The 18,361-nt window shown below is 34.6% G+C and overlaps 1 protein-coding gene and 1 pseudogene across 9 annotated transcripts in view; both read right to left on the bottom strand.

Moving 5' to 3' along the window:
- The window catches only part of LCORL (ligand dependent nuclear receptor corepressor like), a 180,749-nt gene that overhangs the window by 67,859 nt on the left and 94,529 nt on the right, over positions 1-18,361 (bottom strand). The gene's annotated exons all lie outside the window — the stretch shown is intronic.
- On the bottom strand, positions 12,485-13,134 carry LOC136794441 (GTP-binding nuclear protein Ran-like; annotated as a pseudogene).

Genomic DNA, 18,361 nt, shown 5'->3' with positions numbered 1-18,361 from the left:
GGGGCAGGACAGGAATAAAGACTCAGATGTAGAGAATGGACTTGAGGACACCAGGAGGGGGAAGGGTAAGCTGGGACAAAGTGAGAGTGTGGCATAGACTTATATACACTACCAAATGTAAAATAGAGAGCTAGTGGGAAGCAGCTGTATAGCACAGGGAGATCATCTCAGTGCTTTGTGACCATCTAGAGGGGTGGGATAGGGAGGGTGGGAGGGAGATGCAAGAGGGAGGAGATATGGGGATATATGTATATGTATAGCTGATTTACTTTGTTATAAAGCAGAAACTAACACACCATTGTAAAGCAATTATACTACAAAAAATACGTTAAAAAAAAACGGATTATACATCAAGACCAAGAATCCCAAGAATACAAAGTTAGTTCAACATATAAAAACCAATCAGGCAATGTAATATAACGTATTAATAAAGAACAAAAGCCACATAATAATCTCCATAGATGTAGAAAAGCACTTGATACCTTTTCATGATAAAAACAATGTACAAACTAGGAATAGAAGGAAACTACCTCAATCTATGAAAGAGCATCTATGAAAAATCTACAGATAACATCACACTTAATGGTGAAAGATTGAAAGTTTCCCCCATAATATCAGAACAAGAGAAGGACACATGCTCTCACTACTTCTATTCAACATGTACTGGAGATTCTAGCCAGTGCAATTAGGCAGGAAAATGAAATAAAAGTAATTTGGGTTGAAAAAGTAGAAGTAAAACTCTCTTTATAGATAACAATGTTGTATATACAAATTTGTAAGGAATCCACACACACAAAATTTTAGAACTTGTAAGTTCAGCAAGGTTACAGGATGCCATGTCAATATACAAAAGTCAATTTTACTTCTATACAATGGCACTAAACAATTCTAAAAGGAAATAATTAAGAAAATAATTCCATTTACAACAGTATTACAAAGAAAAGCCTTACAGGAATAAGTTTGACAAAACATAAATAAACAGAAATACATCCTGTGTTCATGAATTGGAAGACTAAATATTGTTAACATGATAATAACTCCCCAAACTGATCAACAAATTCAACACAATCCCTATCAAAATCCTAGCTGGCATTTTTGTATAAACTGACAAGCTGAATCTAAAAAGCACATTGAAATGCAAGGAATCCAGAATAGCCAAAATAATCTTGAAAAAGAACTAAACTGGAGGATTAGCAATTCCTGATTTCAAAACTTACTATAAAGTATAATAATCAAGCTTAGGTGTTAATGTCCTAAGGACAGACATATAGATCAATAGAGTAGAACTGAGCCCCAAGATAAACCATTAATCTATTTTTGATAAGAGTACCAAGTCAATTCAGTGGGGGAAATAATTGTCTTTTCAACAAACTGTGCTAGGACAACTGGATATTTACATGCAAAATAATGAAACTGGACCTCCACCTCATACCATATAGAATAATTAACTCAAAATGCATCAATGACCTAAATATAGGAGCTAAAACTATAAAAATCTGAAAGAAAACAAAAGTGTAAATCTTCATGACCTTAGATTAAGGCAATGATTCCTTAGATTCAACACTAAAACACAAGCAATGAGAAAAAAACAGATATAATGAACTTGATTAAAAGTTAAAACTTTTGTACTTCAAAGGACACTAAGTGAAGAGAGTCCACAGATTAGGAGTAAATATTTACAAATCACATGTCTGATAAGAGTCTATGTCCAAGTATTTAAAGAACTCCTATATCCCAACAATAAAAAGACAAATGCCCAAATGAAAAAACAGCAAATGATTTGAGTAGACATTTCTCCAAAGAAGATACTACTAATGACCAGTAAGCACATGACAAGATGATTAACATCATTAGTCTTTAGGGAAATGCAAATAAAAAGCACAATGAGATATCATTTCACACCGTGAAGGAGAATTATAATAAAAAATGCAGATAATAAGTGTGAGTGAGAATGTGGAGAAATTTGAGTCCTCATACACGGTGGGTGGGAATGCAAAATGGTGCAGCTATTTTGGAAAATACATTTGAAAACACATTAAAAAATGTAAACATAGATTTACCATATGACCCAGCAAATTCCACCCCTAGGTATATAACTAAGAAAACCAAAAACATAAGTTCAGTCAAAAGTATGTATAAATGTTCACAGCAGCATTATTCACAACAGCCAAAAAGTAGAAACAACCCAAATGAATGTCAACTGGTGAGTGTATAAATAAAATGTGGTATATCCATACAATAGAGTATTATTGAATCATAAAAAGAAATGAACTGATGCATGTTACAATAAGAATGAACCTCAAAAACATGCTAAATGAAGGCTGCACATAGTACAATTTCATTTATATGAAATGTTTAAAACAGGCAAATCTACAAAGAGAGAAATCTATTAGATTAGTGGTTGCCAAAGCCTGAAGAAGAGTAAGAGAATAATGAGTGAGTGTTCATCTAGTAATGGGTTTCTTTTTTAGGGTGAAGAAAATGTTCTGGAATCAGATAGCGGTGATGGTTGCAAAACTTTGTTAATGAGTGTATTAAAAACCACTGAATTTTACACTTTAAAAAAGTGAATTTTGTAGTATATGAATTATATCTCAATTTTTAAAAATAGGAAGAAAGGATAAATTAGAAAGTGGAAATTAGAGCCCAGAGGGCAGATTCAAGAGCCATAAAGAATTTTTCCTTAAGATCTAATCGAATAACTTCCAACATTTGCTCAGCTGGATTTCAGCATTGATATGGAACAGTGACCCCTGTGTGCACCCCATTTCGCCATTTTTTTTTTTTTTTTTTCCATTTCGCCATTTTTGAACAAGAGTGTTTACAGTGGTTATCCTATGCCTGTCCTAACATTGTATGTTGGGTGTGTGTGGGCAAGTAATTTGCCTTTTTACTTTTAAAGGTCTACAGATCAAGAGAAACTATATTTGAAGTACTATACCAAAGGAACTACACTCAAGGAACTTCATTTGTATCTGAAACTGAGTTAGATAACAAGAGTGTGGTCTCTGAGATGATGTTGTAATAAGATAAGACTTTTGGAGGTCTTGGGCAGGGGTGAGTGTATTTTACATATGGGAGAGACATGAATCACCAGAACCAACTGATTCCAACTTCCTTGTATTCACTCCTTTGTTTAGTATTCTTCCACACTCATAGGTAGCATATAATGCTACTATTTACCTAGAGAGAGAGTTGCTCTTAGGACCAATCTAAGAATATCTGTGTAGGCTGTCTCAATTATGAGACTGTCAAAGTGGATAATATTGGTCACTAATCCAACAAAAATTTTAAAGACCAGAATGATGGTATTTTTCTTATCTTCTTCTCCAAAATGCATTTCCCTTCTCCTCATGTTTGATATGTATTAACAATTAATACTTATATAGCACTTTATATAACATGAAGAACTCTGACACACATTGGTATCATTTAATGACAAATATCATATTAGTGCAGATAATGATATAATGAAAGGAAAGAAGGAAAGCAAAGTTCTCCAGAACCACTTATGGTGTACAGTTCTTCCCCTTGCTTTCTATTCTTCCCCAAATATATTTTTCTAAAAATTTCAATCTACAGAAAAGTTGAAAGAAGAGTACAATGTACTTCCACAAAATTTTACTTCTATAGATTCAACAACTATTGACATTTTGCATCATTGGATTTACATATAAACTCTCACACACAGGTTATTTATGGGTGAAGCATTTGAAAGTTGCAGATATCATGAAGCTTTAACTCTACTTGAGAAATAAAGAAAAAGAACTTTATGATACATAACTATAATGCCATCATCCTTTTCAAAAAATTTAACACAAAAAATATAGTCCCCAACTTTCCTCATTATCTCCTTTACAGCTTTTTCCTCCCCAATCTCAGGTTGCAATCTAGGATTACACATTGTATTTTTTTAACATCTTTATTGGAGTATAATTGCTTTACAATGGTGTGTTAGTTTCTGCTTTATAACAAAGTGAATCAGTTATACATATACATATGTCCCATATCTCTTCCCTCTTGCATCTCCGTCCCTCCCACCCCTCTAGATGGTCACAAAGCACTGAGCTGATCTCTCTGTGCTATGCGGCTGCTTCCCACTAGCTATCTATTTTACTTTTAGTAGTGAATACATGTCCATGCCACTCTCACTTTGTCCCAGCTTACCCTTCCCCCTCCCCATATCCTCAAGTCCATTCTCTAGTAGGTCTGCATCTTTATTCTCATCTTGCCCCTAGGTTCTTCATGACCATTTTTTTAAAGATTCCATATATATATGTGTTAGCATACAGTATTTGTTTTTCTCTTTCTGACTTACCTCACTCTGTATGACAGACTCTAGGTCCACCCACCTCACTACAAAATAACTCAATTTCGTTTCTTTTTATGGCTAAGTAATATTCCATTGTATATACGTGCCACATCTTCTTAATCCATTCATCTGCTGATGGACACTTAGGTGGCTTCCATGTCCTGGCTATTGTAAATAGAGCTGCAATGAACATTTTGGTACATGACTCTTTTTGAATTATGGTTTTCTCAAGGTATATGCCCAGTAGTGGGATTGCTAAGTCATATGGTAGTTCTATTTTTAGGTTTTTAAGGAACCTCCATACTGTTCTCCATAATGGCTGGATCAATTTACATTCCCACCAACAGTGAAAGAGGGTTCCCTTTTCTCCACACCCTCTCCAGCAGTTATTGTTTGTAGATTTTTTGATGATGGTCATTCTGACTGGTGTCAGATGATATCTCATTGTAGTTTTGACTTGCATTTCTCTAATGATTAATGATGTTGAGCATTCTTTCATGTGTATGTTGGCAATCTGTATATCTTCTTCGGAGAAATGTTTATTTAGGTCTTCTGCCCATTTTTGGATTGAGTTGTTTGTTTTCTTGATATTGAGCTGCATGAGCTGCTTTTAATTTTGGAGATTAATCCTTTGTCAGTTGCTTCATTTGCAAATATTTTCTCCCAATCTGAGAATTGTCTTTTCATCTTGTTTACAGTTTCTTTTGCTGTGCAAAAGCTTTTAAGTTTCATTAGGTCCCATTTGTTTATTTTTGCTTTTATTTCCATTTCTCTAGGAGGTGGGTCAAAAAGAATCTTGCTATGATTTATGTCATAGAGTGTTCTGCCTATGTTTTCCTCTAAGAGTTTTATAGTGTCTGGCCTTATGTTTAGTCTTTAATCCATTTTGAGTTTATTTTTGTGTATGGTGTTAGGGAGTGTTCTAATTTCGTTCGTTTACATGTAGTTGTCCAGTTTTCCCACCACCACTTATTGAAGAGGCTGTCTTTTCTCCACTGTATATTCTTGTCTCCTTTATCAAAGATAAGGTGACCACATGTGCGTGGGTTTATCTCTGGGCTTTCTGTCCTGTTCCATTGATCTGTAGTTCTGTTTTTGTGCTGGTACCATACTGTCTTGATTACTGTGGCTTTGTAGTACAGTCTGAAGTCAGGGAGCCTGATTCCTCCAGCTCTGTTTTTCTTTCTCAAGATTGCTTGGGCTAGTCGGGGTCTTTTGTGTTTCCATACAAATTGTGAAATTTTTTGTTCTAGTTCTGTGTGTGAAAAATGCCAGTGGTAGTTTGATAGGGATCGCACCGACTCTGTAGATTGCTTTGGTTAGTAGTCATTTTCACAATGTTGAGTCTTCCAATCCAAGAACATGGTATATCTCTCCATCTATTTGTATTATCTTTAATTTCTTTCATCCGTGTCTTATAATTTTCTGCATACAGGTCTTTTGTCTCCTTAGGTAGGTTTATTCCTAGATATTGTATTATTTTTGTTGCAATGGTAAATGGGAGTGTTGTTTAAATTTCACTTTCAGATATTTCATCATTAGTGTATAGGAATGCAAGAGATTTCTGTGCATTAATTTTGTATCCTGCTACTTTACCAAATTCATCAATTAGCTCTAGTAGTTTTCTGGTAGCATCTTTAGGATTCTCTATGTAGAGTATCATGTCATCTGCAAACAGTGACAGCTTTACTTCTTTTCCAATTTGGATTCCTTTTATTTCTTTTCCTTCTCTGATTGTTGTGGCTAAAATTTCCAAAACTATGTTGAATAACAGTGGTGAGATACACATTGTATTTGATTGTCATGTCTCCCTAGTCTTTCCTCCTGCTCTTTTTAAAAAAACTTTCCATGCCATTTATTTTGTAGTATGTCCCAAAATTTGGATTAGGTTCCTTATGATTTAGGTTCAGGTTAATCATTTTTGACAGTAATAGTACATCGGTGATATGCCTTTTGGTTTATCATACCAGCTGATCCCAGTATTAGTGATGCTGTTGATGACTAGCTGTAAGGTGGTATCCAACAGATATTTCCATTTTAGAGAGTTACCTTTTCTCCTTTGTAATTAGTAATCTGTGGAGTAATACTTTAATGTGATTATCCTTATCCTCTTCCCCAACAATCTTGTATTTACCCAATGTTTTTAGTATCGATTGGTAATTCCTGCCAGAATCAACTGGTATACTAGTGGTTACAAAATAGTCATTTTCTTAATTCCATCATTCATTTTCTATTTTTCTGTAACATTCTTAAAAAAGAAAAAAAAATAAATGCCTTCTCTTCTGTGACCCTTACCTTTTATTTTTTGTTTGTTATTATCACTATGAACTCATAGACTGTCTCTTGTTAACCAATATGTTATCTATGACTTCATTATTCATTTTAATGCACAAATTATTCCAAATTTGGCCAGTGGAAACCCCTTCATGCTGGTCCTTATATCCTTTTGACATACCTTCTGTTTTTGAGGACTTCCTTTTTTTTTTTTTTTCTTTTAGCATATTAAAAAATATTCCATGTCCACTTTCTACTTTTCCTGTCCCTGACTTGGAATCAACCAATATTCCAAATACCCTATTTTTCCTACTTGTGGTAGGGACTGGTATTTAGGCATCAAGGTCTGGATGATAAGTGTGGTCATTGCTACCATGGTGTCATTGCTTCTAGAATCTTACAGTAGGATAAGTTAATAAATGCTAAATATATACATATTTAAATCATGAGTTCATACTGGGACCTCTGGAAGAACTGGAGTTCTTCTTTTTCTTCCCCCGTTCCATATTTTTATTCCCTTCTCTTACAGTAAAAACTCACAAAATTACTAAACCAATACAACTATCAAAAAATGTTTATCCTTAAAATAACCCCACTAAGAGTACAGAGTACTATATTAGTTATTTGAATTAATTTTTCCTGTGTTCTGTATTATTGATATGATATAGTTAGGTTTACTTGCTTTGTTTGTTTGACCCAATCACAGGGCTTCCTCCCCCATCCTTGCTGATTTAATTTTAGTTTTAAAAAATGCACAAAATTAACATGTCTCAAAACTCAAAACATAAAAGACTCAAAGAAGGTTCACTTATTTTATTTTCCACTACTCCCCAAATAACCAAATTTTATTAGTTTCTGATTTATGCTTTTGTGGGTTTTTGTATAAGAATAAGAAGATTCATATATTCTTTCCTCTTCTTTCTTAAAAGTTAACATAGTATATATCCCATTTTCTTCCTCTTGTTCTTTTCACTTAAAAGTATATACCAAGTTAATCCTTCTTATCAGTTCATAGAGATGTTCTCAAAAAAATTTTTTTAACTAAAGTACAGTTGATGTACAATATTAAATAATTTTCAGGTGTACAACAGTGATTTACAATTTTTAAAGATTATATTCCATTTATAGTTACTACAAAATACTGGCTATATTTTCTGTATTGTACAATACATCCTTGCAGCTTATTTATTTTATACACAATAGTTTGCACCTCTTAATCCCCAACCCCTATCTTGCGCCTCCCCCATTCCCTCTCCACACTGATAACCACTAGTTTGTTCTCTATATCTGTGAGTCTGTTTTTTTTTTTTAATATTCACTAGTTTTTTTTAGATTCCACATTTAGGAGATATCATACAGTATGTCTCTCTCTGTCTAACTTATTTCATAAGCATTATAACCTCCAAGTCCATTCATGTTGTTGCAAATTTCATTCTTTTTTATGGTTTAGTATTCCATTGTACATATATGCAATATCTTCTTTATCCATTCATCTTTTGATGGACACTTAGGTCACTTTATTCTACAGCTCCATGGTAAGCCATTGTTTCTACCACGTGGTCAACCTGTCTCCTATGGGTGGGCACGTAAGTGATTTCAAACATTTTGCTATTATAAATAATGCTGCAATAAATAATTTTGTGCATTTCTATTCTCATGTTGTTAAACAAGTACCATCAGGTAAATTCTAAGGTGGGATTATTAAATCAAAGGGTAAATACATATGTAGTTTTAATAGATATTGCTTAATACTTCTTTGTCAGGAGTGTACATTTTGTACTTACCACTGCAATTGGTGAAAGTGACTGTTACTTCATAGGTACCCTAACTGAGTGCTGTCAGGCTTTTGAATTTTTGATAATCTAATAGAAGAGAAATGGTAACTCAGTATTGTTTTAATTTGTAGCTCTAGTATAAATTTAAGGGTCATTTAAATATCTTATTCTTCTGTGTGTAACACTCTGCTAACACCTTTTGTCCATTTTTCTATTAAGTGTTTGGTCCTATTTTTTTCCCCCTATTAATTAAAAAAATCCCTTATATACTAGGAGATTAACTATTGTAATATACAATGCAAGTATGTTTCCCAGTTTGCCTTTGTCATTTAACTTTGACTATGGGACTTTCTTGCTAGACAAATTTCTATTTACTATAAATAAATCCTTTAAATGTAGTCAATATTTTATTTTATTGCATCTGGACTTTAAGTCATAGAGAAAGCCTTTGCCCCCTATTCCAGGTTACAACATAATTCACTGATATTTTCTCCTAGTATGTATATGGTTACATTATTTTGTGTTATATTGAAATCTCTTACCCAATTTGAAATTTATTCCACTGTACATATGAGATATGGATCTAATTTTACCTTTTTCTGATTAGTTTTCCAATTATCCTAAAATCAGTTATTATCCTAAAATCAGTCCATCATTTTCCCTGTGATCTGAAATGCCACCTACATCATATATCTATTTCCCTGGGTGTGTGGGTCTATTTCTCAATGAGTTTGCTTGCCCATTCAGGTAACAGTACTGCCATTTTAATTACAGAGGTTTTAATAACTGGAAGAGCCAGTACTAGATCTTTTAAAAAACCTATTCTTGCATATCTGTATTTCCATATGGTAGCTCCAAAGGGGTGGATGAGATTTCCTAAAGGAATCATATTAAATTTATATATTAATTTAGGGAAAACAAAATTGCTTGTTTGTTTATTCCAAAGAATTTGTCTTTTTTTAACTACTGTAAATAGAATTATATCTATGTGTACATGAAAGACACTGTTGCTTTAAATTTTGACATTGTACTGATTTTTTTTTTTTTCTGCATTGGGTCTACTGCTGCACGCAGGCTTTCTCTAGTTGCGGGGAGTGGGGGCTACTATTCACTCTGGTGAGCAGACTTCTCATTACAGTGGCTTCTCTTGTTGCAGAGCTCCAGCTCTAGGTGCGTGGGCTTCAGCAGTTGCAGCACGTGGACTCAGTAGTTGCGACATGCAGGCCCTAAAGTGCACGGGCTTCAGTAGTTGTGGCACATGGGCTCAGTAGTTGCAGTGCACGGGCTCTGGGGCATGTGTGCTTCAGCAGTTGTGGCATATGGGCTCAGTAGTTGTGGCTCAAGGGCTCTAGAGTGCAGGCTCATTAGTTCTGGCACAAGGGCTTAGTTGTTCTGCAGCACGTGGGATCTTCCTGGACCAAGGATTGAACCTGTGTCCCCTGCACTGGCACACAGGTTCTTTTTTTTTTTAAATATAAATTTATTTATTTTTAGCTGCGTTGGGTCTTCATTGCTGTGTGTGGGCTTTTTAAAGTTGTGGTGACATGGGGGCTACTCTTCACTGCAGTGCGTGGGCTTCTCACTGCAGTGGCTTCTACTGTTGTGGAGCACAGGCTCTAGGTGTGCAGGCTTCAGCAGTTGTGGCGCATGGGCTTAGTTGCTCTGCGGCATGTGGGATCTTCCCGGACCAGGGATCAAACCCATGTCCCCTGCATTGGCAGGCGGATTCTTAACCACTGCACCACCAGGGAAATCCCTGTGTTAAATTCTTTTACTGTTTGAGTTAGCTTTATTATCAATGCTCTTGGTCTTCTAATATCATTTGCAAACAGAACTAGTTATATTTCTTCTTTTCCAATTCTTATGAATCTAAAACAGTTTTATCTAATTGCACAAACCCAAACCTCCAACAAGATGCTGAATAGTGGGGACACAGAACAATCCTATCTTGTTCCAGTTTTAGTAGGAATGCTGTTAGTAGTTCCCACATTTTAAGCTGTATTTTAAAAACAGGAGTATATGTGTTTTATCAGGTTGAAGATACATGCATAAATTCCTTTTTTTACCAAATATATTCAGCAGGAACGTGCTGAATTTTTCCAAAGACCTTATGAACATCAGTAGAGATGAAATACACTTTTTGTTCTTCCTTAGATTAACAGGTGATTTATGTTAATGGATTTCCTAAGAGAACCATTGATCAATGGAACACTTGATCAATGATGTATTATTTTACTACAACACTGTAGAACTTTGATTTTTTGTACTGATATAAATGAGATTTTTCTGTAGTCGTGTGTGTGTATGTGTGTGAACTATATTTATGAGATTTTTATCTAGATCAACATCATAGTCATTTAAAAAATAATTTGGGAACTTACTTTTTTATGTTCTGAAAGATTTTATGAAACATAGAGATTAGCTGATCTTAGAAAATTTGGTAAAATATAACTTTTAAACCTCCCAGCTTGGTGTTTTTGTTGGTTTCTTGATACATTTTTCTATTTCTTAAAAAAAAAAAAAAAAAAAAAAAAAAAATGAATAACCTGTATAGGTCTTCTAGCTCTTTGGAGACAATTTTGGTAAACTGGATTTTCCTATTAATTTTATCCATCTCACCTAAGTTGTACAAAACGGAATCTATGACTTTCAAAATTTTCTGCTTCAATGATTATTTCCCCCTTATCATGTCTTCTACATCTCTGCTTTCTCCCTCTTTGCTAACCTCTCCCCTGTTCCCTGGCCAATTGGTTAACTAGTACTTTATCTACTTCATGGCCTTCTCCAAAGAAAAAACTTCTTTTTCTATTTATTTTTTAGTCTGAATGTTTTGTTTTTCTGTCTTCCACCTTAATAATTTTTGCTTTTATCTTTATTATTTCCTTCCTTGTTCATTATTCTGATTTATTTTGTGAGGTTTTTTTTGGGGGGTGAAGCACCTTGTGGCTTGTGGGATCTTAGTTCCCTGACCAGGGATTGAACCCATGCTCCCTGCAGTGGAAGCAGAGAGTCCTAATCATTGGATTGCCAGGGAATTCCTATTTTGTGATTTTTTTCCTAGCTTTTTTGATGGGAATTTAACTTATTCTCATTCTGTAGTTTTTATTGATAAAAATATTAAAAGCCAAATCTTTTCCTAATCACTGTTTTAATTATATCCCCTAGATTCTTACATGTAGTTTTTTCATTATTAGTATATTTTAAAGAGATCCTATACTTTTTTTCTTCCTTTTCACACTAAAGTTGTTTATTTTTTGCTGTATGCGGGCCTCTCACTGTTGTGGCCTCTCCCGTTGCGGAGCACAGGCTCCGGACGCGCAGGCTCAGCAGCCATGGCTCACGGGCCCAGCCGCTCCACGGCATGTGGGACCTTCCCGGACTGGGGCACGAACCCGTGTCCCCTGCATTGGCAGGCGGACTCTCAACCACTGCGCCACCAGGGGAGCCCACTAAAGTTGTTTAAAAGAATGTTTACATTGTAGGTGGATGGGACTTAATTTTTTGCTGTTGTTATTCATTTCTATCTTTATAGCATTATGATTTTTTACAAAAAACGCTTTTTTGGGGGTACTGTTTCTACTTTATGAACTTCTCAGGATTTCTTTTTAACTTTGTATACAAATTTTTTGTGAATGTTCTATGTACACTTGAGAAAAAAGAATAGTTCATATTACCTGAGGATAGAGTTCAATTTATACCCTTAAACTACCCCTTACTATTATTATAGGGCTTATACTATATATCCTTACTCATTTTATTTATTTATTTTATTTGAAATACAACTTTATTCTGATTCTAAATGAAAGGAAATGGGAATGACAGTAACAAACAAGATTCCACCACTGAATACTGTGATGTGACTGTAGCAGTCTTATATTTGAAACTCAAGGAGGGAACAACTGTGTTCCAAAACACCTAAATATGCAGGTCCAAAAAAATGAAGGTTTTTTTCTTTAACTGCCACATTCACTCCAAAGCTCATTCATCTCCTTCAGCATTCCAAAGATTAAGCACATGTTCTGCTTAGCTATATAATAAAGTGGCAAACACGCTGCACCACTGACATCACAGGACAGTTGCCTCTAAAACTAGACTTCTGACGCTAGGCTCCAGCTTCACTTTCTCACAGGTCATCATCTTCATCCAGGAGGGCAGTTGTCTGAGTAGCCTCTAGATCGTGCTCGTACTGCACTGCCATCGCTGGGTCCATAACCACCTTTGGCACGGCGAGAGCAGGCATGGCGACGAACTCCAAGTTAGGGTCTCTGATCAGTTTTCTAGCAAGCCAGAGGAAGGGCTTTGCAAAGCTGTAGTTACTTTTGGCAGAAATGTCATAGTACTGAAGGTTCTTCTTTTGGTGTAAGACAATTGACTTTGCCTTAACTCTTCTGTCCTTAATACCCACTTTGTTGCCACACAACACGATGGGGATATTCTCACACACTTGTACCAGATCTCTATGCAAGTTCTTGTAAGTAACTCTCGATGTTACAACAAACATTATAATGGCACACTGAGCTTGGATATAACAGCCATCTCTCAGTCCACCGAATTTCTCCTAACCAGCTGTATCCCATACATTGAACTGAATAGGTCCTCTGCTGGTATGGAACACAAGGGGATGGACCTCAACACCCAAGGTAGCTACATATTTCTTCTCAAATTCACCAGTCGGATGATGTTTCACAAATGTAATTTTACCAGTACCACCCCATCACCAACCAATACAAGTTTGAACTGAACTTGGGGTTCTCCTTGGGCATCCATTGTTATGTTACTCCTCCCAGCCACCTCCTGCTGCCACTGCTGGGACGTCCCAACCCCCGGCCCCGTGGCCCCTGCGCCCCCTCCTTACTTATTTTAGATCCACTTTACCGATCTAGGACTGAAAGTAACATGTTAATACTCCTGAGGTATTTGTCCTTTACTCTGAATTCTCTCAAGTTCCTGCTTTATGAAGTTCACTGCTATATTATTTGACACAGATATTAATAAATACTATTCATGAGTTAAGGCCCTTAACAAAGTTTTTTGTCCTCAAGACAACCAGTGTAATTTGGTATGCAAGAAAAATATTTTGAGTACTTCACATTTAATTGTACAGAATATTTTTTTTAATGTCTAACCCAAGGGTTAAATTTTCATAAATTAAAACAATTTTATTCCTTCATCAAGGGCATTCTTAAGTGTAATAGCCCTTTTTTTTACTACAGTGTGTGTGGTGCTGAAGAACAGAAGGACTACTAGGTATAGTTTAGTGCCACTGGTTTGACTCATGCTAGGGTACCAGTAATTTTAACCTACATTGCTCTTGCACCATCAGTTTTAAGGTCAACACAGCAAAAGTGGCAAATAACATCTTAGAATTATATTTTTATAAAGTTTTGACCTTGCAGATTCCTTGAATGAGTTTTAGAGACCCAAGAGTTCCATGTATCACACTTGGAGAACCACCAAACTTAGTATATTTTTAACCCATAATAAATAGTACACTGGAAGGCAATATAGAAGAATGGTTGGAAATATACATCATTGTAGTCAGATACACCTGGAATCAAATTTCAGCTCTGCTGATTACGGGCTGTATAACGTTGTGTAAGTTACTTTATAAGCCATAATTTATCTGTAAAGCAGTTTTACTAATAGTGTCTAAAGGAGTTGCTTCAAGGATTAAATGAACTAATGTATAAAGAGTGCTTACCTAGTGCTTATCACATAGTCCTCAAAAAGCAGCAGCCTAATTACATAATTTTTATATAATGCAACTATTTTCTAACAATCCCTATCAGGAGAAAAAAATCAAAGACAATAATTTTGGAAATCTCCCTAGACCAAAAACTTTAAAAATGAGCAAAATACTTGAAGCATTAAATTCCTAGAATTTTAGGATGTAAAATTTCAGGTACCAGCAAATTTTGACATTTTAACTTTAATAGCCTTTTTTAAAAAATTGACTTTTTAACTTTATATTTTCTATTTTATCTTTGCATATTATTTCACAAGTTTTGTTGATATCTTCTTTGTCTGCCTTTCTCCTAATTATTTAGGGTTGGGTTACTTTATTTATTTATTTTTGGCTGCATTGGGTCTTCATTGCTGCGCGTGGGCTTTCTCTAGTTGCGGTGAGCAGGCGTTACTCTTTGTTGTGGTGCGCAGGCTTCTTATTGCGGTGGCTTCTCTTGTTGTGGAGCATGGGCTCTAGGTGTGCGGGCTTCAGTAGTTGCAGCACACAGGCTCAGTAGTTGTGGTTCGCAGGCTCTAGAGCGCAGGCTCAGTAGTTGTGGCACATGGGCTTAATTACTCTGTGGCATGTGGGATCTTCCCAGACCAGGGCTCGAACCCATGTCCCCTGAACTGGCAGGCAGATTCTTAACCATTGCACCACCAGAGAAGTCCCTTAGGGTTACTTAAAAAAAAAAAACTCCTTCACTTAGATGCTCTGCTGACTTATTAAATTTCCAATCTTCTTCTTAATATAAAAATTTAAGGGCTTCCCTGGTGGCGCAGTAGTTGAGAGTCTGCCTGCCGATGCAGGGGACACGGGTTCATGCCCTGGTCTGGAAGATCCCACATGCCGCGGAGTGGCTAGGCCCGTGAGCCATGGTCGCTGAGCCTGCGCGTACGGAGCCTGTGCTCCGCAACAGGAGAGGCCATAACAGTGAGAGGCCCACGTACCGCAAAAAAAAAAAAAAAAAAAATTTAAGGCTATAAATCTCCTTCTACCAAATCCTATAAGTCTTACAAGCTTTAAAATGTATTTTAATATTATTTAGTGCCAAATATATTCTGAGAGCCATTAGGATTCCTTCTTTATCCCATAAATTACTTAGAAATGCCATTATATTTCCATATGCATAAACTTATTCCTTTAAAGTTATCTTTTTTGATACTGATTACCATCTTAACTGAACTGCATCAAGAAATATGGTCTGTGTGATGTCAGTTTTTACTTGTTGATAACTTCTTAATGGCACAAAATGAAGTCAGTTTTTATAAAATTTTGAGCATACTTGAAAAAATGTTTATAAGGTTTCAAAATTTGCAATGATTGGGTTTGGGGCTCTATGTATGTCCATTACCTCAAACTTGTTTAACTATGTTGTTCAAATCTTCTTCTCATTAACATTAGGTCTGTTGGACTTAACAAGATCTTAAACTCCGCTGTCTATGATATTATCCTTGAACGTTTGATAATTTTTGCGTCATATTTTCAGGCTGTATTATTCTGACACACACATTCACAATTGTCATGGTTTTCTGGTGAAACAGTACCTTTTATCATGATATAAAATTTCAATTAATTTTTAATACTTCTCTCTGTCTTTATAAGTCATTATGTTTGATGTTATACATTGTTATGCATATTTGGTCAGGCTTTTACTAGTGTGTATTTTTTCCCAGCCTTTCACATTTTCAATTTTCCAGCCTTTCACATTTTCTTTTATAAAGAACATATAGGTGGATTTGAATTTTTAATCTATCTAATAATCGATGTCTTAATGGGAGAATTCATATTACATCTATTTAAATAACTAGTATTTCTATTTATTCCTATTTTTTGCTTTTATAGGTCCCAGTTTTTATTTTGAAAAAAATTTTCCATGTATTTTCCCTCTTCTACTGGTTTGAAACTAGTATCTTTAGAGCTATTCTTTCATTACTTAGCCCCAAAATTTTCAGTTGCATTATTTTTCCTTGTCAAGGCAAGTCTGAAGTTAATAAATATATTTGCTCTATTAAAAAGGACTGTACAATGCTTTAATTCCACTCATACCACTCTAGGCTTACATGCTCTTGTTTTCAGGTATTAATGGGATTTATTAATCCCACAGGTAGCTATTATTTTTATTTTATGCAATCAGTTTTTCTTTAGATTTACTTCAATGTTTACCAATCGTACTTTCATTCCTCCTTGCTTTTCAGACTTTCTTTTCAAGATTGTTTTATTTCTTCCTCAACTATAACTCTCAGAGGGGTTTTTGGTTTTGTTTTTGTTTTAAGTCTATTGGAGGTAAAGTTTCTGTTTTCCGTTTTTTTTAACCTGCAAACAAATTTGTTCTTGAAAGAGTTTTTACCAGATCCTAAGTTGATAGTTTCTTTTGTAGGAGTCCATTTCTGCTTAGAAAGCAGATGTCAGTCTGTTATTCAACTGTAAGTAATCAGTCTTGTACTTCTGGCTGTTATCAACATTTTCTCTTGCTCTGCAGTCTTCAACTAAGTCTGATGTGAATTTATTTTCACTCATCCTGTTAGGTAACACTAGGATCCCTGAATATGATTCATGTCTTTCATAAATTCTAGAAAATTCTCTGGTAGTATCTCTTTAAATATTGCCCCTCTTAAATTATATTTATAATCCCCATCTTAAATTCTGATTAGACACATAATACCTCATTTCACTGTATTTTTCATGTCTCTTAGCATCTTTCATATTTTTCATTTTGTTGCTGCATTTTTTGTGACTCTTAAACCTTCCCAATTATCAATGACCCTCCCAAATGTAATTGGTTGTTTAAAACTTTCATTATGTTTTAAAATTCCATTATTATATTTTTCATTTTTAGACATTCTACTTGTTTATTTTTTTATACATGTTGGGAAGTTTATGATAGTCTCTAGCTTTTACTCATGATTCTAATTTTAAACTTCATATTTCTTTAAATAGATTAAAATATACCCTTTTTATATTCTTAACTTTTAATTACAAAATCCAGTCTTTGAAGGTTGGTTCTGGTTCTTTATTATTTCTGCCAACAATTATAAACTGTTTGCTTATGTGTTTTATGATTTATTTATTTTGGGGGGAATGAATTCATTTTTAAAAGAACTTTATATTTGGGACTATTTTGAAAACAAAGATGATTAAAAAAAATTTTTTTATTGTGGTGAAATACACATAACATAAAATTTACCATCTTAACCATTTTAAGTGTATAGTTTAGTTCAGTGGTATTATATACATTTATGTTGTGCAACCTTCACCACAATCCATCTCCATAACTTTTCATCTTATAAAACTGAAACTATACCCATTAAACAATAATCTCTCATCTCCCTCTACTCACAGCAACTGCAATTCTACTTTCTGTCTCTATGATTTTGACTACTCCAACTACCTCATATATAAGTGTAATCACACAGTATTTGTCATTCTGTGACTGGTTTATTTCACTTAGTGTAATATCCTCAAGGTTCCTCCACGTTGAAGAATATGTCAGAATTTTCCCCCTTTTAAGGGTGACTAATATTCCATTGTATATATACACTACATTTTGCTTATCCATTCTTCTGTCCATGGACAACTGGGTTGCTTCCAATGCAAGATGATTTTAAATTAAATTCTAGATTTTTGAATTAGTTTGAACTCAGATTCTTAAACCCTGTGGCAATTAGTCAATGGCTAAAAATTACCCGGGGAGATTTTCTCCTTTTGGATACAGATATATATTCTTGCTCTCTACTTTAAGTTTTGATTTTTAATCTAGGATTTTTCATTGTTTCTTTAATGAGAGTTTCATATTTCTAATCGTCTATATTTCCAGAATCAAGAAACCAAATTTTCCTTGGTTATAAAATTCCTTGTCATTTAAAAAATAAATACTTCTTTAACAATTCATTTAAAAAACAAATTATTCATATGCCTTACGTTTAAAAGATATAATTTACATAAACATACAGAATTATCTCTTTAGACAGTTTAAATATACTAAGGTGATTTATGTTATCTACCTTTAATAACCTTTGAAGCTTAATGATGTAGTGAGGCATTTAAACTTCCTAGGGGAACATTCTGAGCAGCTCTAACCCTGTGGAAAAATTTTAAGTCTAAATGTAGAATAATAAGCAAAAGAGCAAATGATTTTTCAATTTTGTCATATCTCATGACAATTCCTGGAGATTTAGTGTTGAATTCTCATAGGAAAGGGTAGAGTTGGTTAAATCCCCACAGTAAAACTCTCCTTGGGGCAGAGTTACTTATCCTGACAAAAAGCAACTCTTT

This window comes from Kogia breviceps, chromosome 6 (assembly GCF_026419965.1).
Source record: "Kogia breviceps isolate mKogBre1 chromosome 6, mKogBre1 haplotype 1, whole genome shotgun sequence".
Taxonomy (NCBI): domain Eukaryota; kingdom Metazoa; phylum Chordata; class Mammalia; order Artiodactyla; family Physeteridae; genus Kogia; species Kogia breviceps.
Note: the sequence above shows the minus strand (reverse complement) of the source record. Positions and strands in the feature narration are given on the sequence as shown.